The 5,069-nt window shown below is 34.3% G+C and overlaps 1 pseudogene; it reads left to right on the plus strand.

Moving 5' to 3' along the window:
- The first annotated feature begins 4,150 nt into the window (after nucleotides 1-4,150).
- LOC125924170 (uncharacterized) lies at nucleotides 4,151-4,252 on the plus strand (annotated as a pseudogene).
- The last annotated feature ends 817 nt before the right edge of the window (nucleotides 4,253-5,069 follow it).

The following is a 5,069-nucleotide window of genomic DNA, read 5'->3' on the forward strand; positions in this document are numbered from 1 at the left end:
CTTGGTTTGCTTCGGGAATTTCAAAGGTTTTTACCATCTATTATGTTCAACGTTTTAATTATTTTTAGCTCATCACAAATGTGTCTGGCTAACAGCTTAATGCACACCAAAGGACATTTCAATTAACCAGATCAGCCCTCCTTATAATTATTGGTCACTAATGACATAGTATTTTTTACTATAATTCTAAATAAGAATAATTCATGATGGAATATGGGAGCTTGAGGCATAGCAGTTGCAGCAGCAAGAAAAATCTATAGAAGAGTTAAGTAAAAGGAACAAAACCTAAGAAGAAATTTTTATCTTTGTAACCAGAAAATATATATTTTTAGGATCCTCAAAAAAGAAGAGGAAAAATTAATGTTCTTTCATTGTAACTTCAAACACATTGAATTCTTAAAATTAATACCGAAGAAGTCACAATTTTTTTAAACATGTTAAATTCTTTTGAAATAAGTGGCAGAGTTGGTGTCACGGTGGGAGGACAACTCTGAATGGGTGCATTCCTGAGGAACTTTCATCTTTTTGGTGATTCTTGGGAACCTCCTATTCAAATTACTGGTTACCTATAAGCAAAGAAGTTACTGTGATAAATGTTTAAAATAGCTAAAGGAATATTGCTTTTAATAAATACAAATAGAGAAATTCAGGATATGTCATTTGTTGATCCCATTTCAAGAAATCACTTTTAAGCACTGGGTGTTGTATGGAAACCAATTTGACAATCAATTTCATATATTTAAAAAAAAAACAAATCACTTTTAGCATTATGTAGTCAGTTATTACCTGGTATTTCAAAAATTCCCTTAGTGACAGCTTTAAGGAAAATATATGTAATAGCTTTAGTTCTGCCGATATATACCAGAAAATATTAAAATCAGATTTGTCAATGTAATATGTTTAGATTTTGGCTATAACCACTGAAAGCTTAGGATCTGAATCTTTTCCATAACATCTATTTTAGACGTTCCTTGATTTATTAAAGTTAATCTACTTTGGCCATGTCATGACTCGTTTTGTGAACACTATTAAATTTTTGTTTGCTTGTTTGTTTATTTATTTATTTATTTATGTACGCTTGTACCACCCTCTTCCTATCCCCCCTCCCCCCAACCACCCCAGCAACTACCCTTTCTTTCAATGAGTCCAATTTTTTTTTTAATTCAACGTGTGATACCTCACAGAATTTTTTTTTTTCTGTCTGACTTGTTTTACTGAGCACAGTGCCCTTCAGATTCATCCATGTTGTTGCAAAAAAAAAAAAGATACTCTTCTTTTTTAGGACTGAGTAATTTTCCATTGGATATATACATGATACTTTGTTTATCAATTCATTTGTGGATGGACACAGGCTGGTTCCATATCTTGGCTGTTGTGAATAATTTTGCAATGAACATGGGACTGCAGGTATCTCTTTGAGATTTTAATTCTCTTGGATATACACCCAGAAGTGAGATTGATGGATCATATGATGGTTCTATTTTTAACTTCTTAAGGAACTGCCATACTGTTTTCCATAGTGGCTTCATTATCAGTGTACAAAGGTTCATCTTTTTCCACATACTCATCAGCATTTGTTATGTCTTACCTTTTTGGTAGAAAACATCATAAAAAGTTTATGGTGATATCTTATTGTAGTTTTGATTTGCATTTCTCTGATAATTACTGATGTTGAGCATCTTTTCACATACCAGTTGGCTTTGGGAAAATGTCTATTCCAGTCCTTTGCTCATTTTTCCTCCAATTAGGTTATTTGATTTAATTGCTATTGAGTTAAATGAGTTCTTGTATATTTTGTATATTCATCCATTGTTTGCTGTATGCTTTGCAAACATTTTCTCCCATTCCATACATTGCCTTTGCATTTTGCTCATGTTTTCCTTTGCTGTATAGAAGAGGTTTTTTAAAATATTGCTATTGATTGGGAGAAAAGGTTCATATTCATGATATTTCAGAATAATGGTACATTTAAAAGTTTACACTCGAATAGTGATTAGCATAAATATCTCACAAGCATGTGTAGTACTTAATAATTATGTACGATGCTTAATACTAAGCCAATATTATCAGAGTAATTAAACAAATGTATTAAAGATTTTTAACTTGTTACCAACAAACTTGGAATAGAAGAATATAGACTAAACATGATAAAAATGGATTATGAAGACAATAACTGAGTAAAAAAATATTTGGTTCTTATGCACTTTAGTAGACAAGTCAAGCACCAAGTGACTTATGCAAAAACTCCTACTTCAGTAAAATGTATTAACTAGTGGTGTATGTATGTTCCAGGGTCTCAGACAGATGAGGAGGCAACCTGTGCCAGCTTCTTAACATCATTGACAGAAAATGGATGTAGTCTTGGCATGCAGCTGGCTGCTGTCATATTTTTTTGATTTCTGTTGTTGAGTTGGGTCAGGCAGCCTGGATTTGGTCATATAAGAGAAACTTGAAAGACCTCTTATTCACCTAATTGTGTGCCTTCACTGAGACCAGGGTAGCTCACAGGTTTCTTGCTCCTCAAAATATGAATCAAGAACATCCCGCATGACAGAAAGGACCCTGTGGTTGCCTGCACTTTGTCTTTCATGACTATCTTATGCTTTACCCTCACTACAGCTTCACCTGAGTGTACCCTGTAGGATTTCACAAGTCCTTTAATTTACTTGGCATAGTGCAATTGCAAATAGTAATACCATTGTGTTCATTTTACAAATCGGAAGTATAGATAATTCTCCAGTTTATGGTCAAGAACAACAAAAGAGTGCCAACTATCGCCACTGCAATTGAACATCGTTCTGATAGTTATGGTCAGCGCAATAAAAAAGAAACAGAAACAAATGCAAAGACACAAATATTATAATTCCTTCTGAAACCATGATTGTATATACCAAGAAGATTGAACAGAAGCAACCAGGGAAACTCAAATTGAAGAGAGCTTAAGAAAGTGGCCCGTGTTTGGGGTGTCTGTGATCATGTTCATGCCCTCAGGACTAAAAGGACTAACAGGATTCAGGAAACTGGTTACACTCACATTGAAGTTTATTACAAAGAAAGAGATTACAATCAGAAAGGGAAAATGTGCATGGGCCTGAGTCCTGGTGAAACAAGGCACAAGTGTCCTCTGCCAGTGGAGTGACACGGACACGCTTATTTCTCCCGGAGGGAATGTGGGACAGTGTGTGCACATTGTTACAAATCAAGGAAGCTCACCCAAGCCTTGGGGTCCAGGATTTTAATTGCGAGTTCGGACACATTCGCCTCCCACAACTCTGTGTTTCATTGGTATTGCTTTTGAATTAACTAATTTCTCTTACAAAAGCATCAGGTTTTTATAGGTTTGGACACTTAGAAAACTAGCACAGTTGTTTAGAAAGTTACTCAAATATAGGAAGGAGTTATTTTTTATTCATTTAACAAGGTCTTTATCATGACATACTAACAACGTCATTCATCATTCTAGGCTCAGACTATAGTGTAAACAATACAGACAAATCCACCACTCTTGGAACATATATTATGCCTCTCCAATGGTGAATAAAAAGATCAATGTTAATGTGAATTAAAATCCATTTATGGCTTCTACATATCACCATGTTAATTTTTCTACCTGAACACCTACCACTCTACAGCAATCTCAATAAATCAAATATGTTGAGCATCTTAGGTACGTGCAAAGCAATCTCCTGGATGCTGTGAATATATATGCAGCTTATAACTGAGTTAGATAAAAAATTAATGCATGAAAAAATAAAATACACTATTTCAGCTATCACAAGATAAGATGTGAAGATAAATACATCATTTATTGAAATCCATTTTTTATTCTGTGCTTGACACCCAATTACCAATAGTGTCGATACTTTAAACAATGCTGTATATTAGGTTTGGTGATGTTTGCTTTATATATATGGAGTTGAGACTAGAGAACTGAAGTATTCTGAGAAGCATAACAATAATACGTATCAGAGTTTGGAATACCTGTTCTACAAAACCCTTTATATCAGTGCTTTTCAAAATACTGCAGTGAAGGAGCACAGATCCATTGAGGGCCAAAACTTTTGTGAACTATAATAAAACTAAACCACTAGAAATATAAAAAATTTTTAATTCTGTAAAAATTTATTAGATCCTACTTAAAACATGGTAAGTGTTGTATTAAAGGAAGAAAGGTTTACCTCTCTCCTTGGGCCTGACTACACCCATACAGTTAAGGCACTGTCACCTATGTCATGGCATCCAACCATTATTAGGGGCACTTGGCTGGCCCAGTTTGTGGAACATGTGACTCTTGATCCTGGGGTCATAGGTTCATGCTCGACATTGGTCATAGATATTACTTAAAATTTTTAAATTAAATAAAAGTTTATCTTTCAAATTATTAAACAAATTTCCAAGACTTATTTCAATTGCTGCACTTTTCTAACCAAAAATTGCCAACAAGTGGTTTGCAATGCTGCTCCGGTCTTCCAGTCTAAGTAGGTGGACCACTTTCCACTCTGACATGTTCTGGACAACCAAGAATGCTGACTTCACACCTCAGTGGAATTTCTGATAGATATTTTGTATACAGGAAAAACCTCTTATGTATTATGAAATAAGATTTGAAGGCACAGATGTTCATGGTTGGGTAACAGTGGTAAATAAACATGTTCAATTAAAATAAAAAGCTACATTAGGTGGTGCCTGGGTGGCTCAGTCAGTTAAGCGTCCGACTTCAGCTCAAGTCATATTCTCACGGTTTGTGGGTTCGAGCCCCACATCGAGCTCTGTGCTGACAGCCCTAGGCTCCAATATTGTGAAAATACTTCTGTTTAGGAATCTGAGTTTGATTTTGTAGCAAATCAGGAACGATTGTATGCATTTAGCTCTCAAGAGGTTTCCTTTTAAGGTGAATACATGATGCCATACTGGTTTACATTTGGTATATATATACATATATATGTGTATATATATATATATATATATATACATATATATATGTATATATATATATATAGAAGTGAAGAACATTGCATAGGTCAACAAGAATTTATTCATATGTATTGTATTTATTGGTACCTTACTAG

Source organism: Panthera uncia, chromosome B1 (assembly GCF_023721935.1).
Source record: "Panthera uncia isolate 11264 chromosome B1, Puncia_PCG_1.0, whole genome shotgun sequence".
NCBI lineage: Eukaryota > Metazoa > Chordata > Mammalia > Carnivora > Felidae > Panthera > Panthera uncia.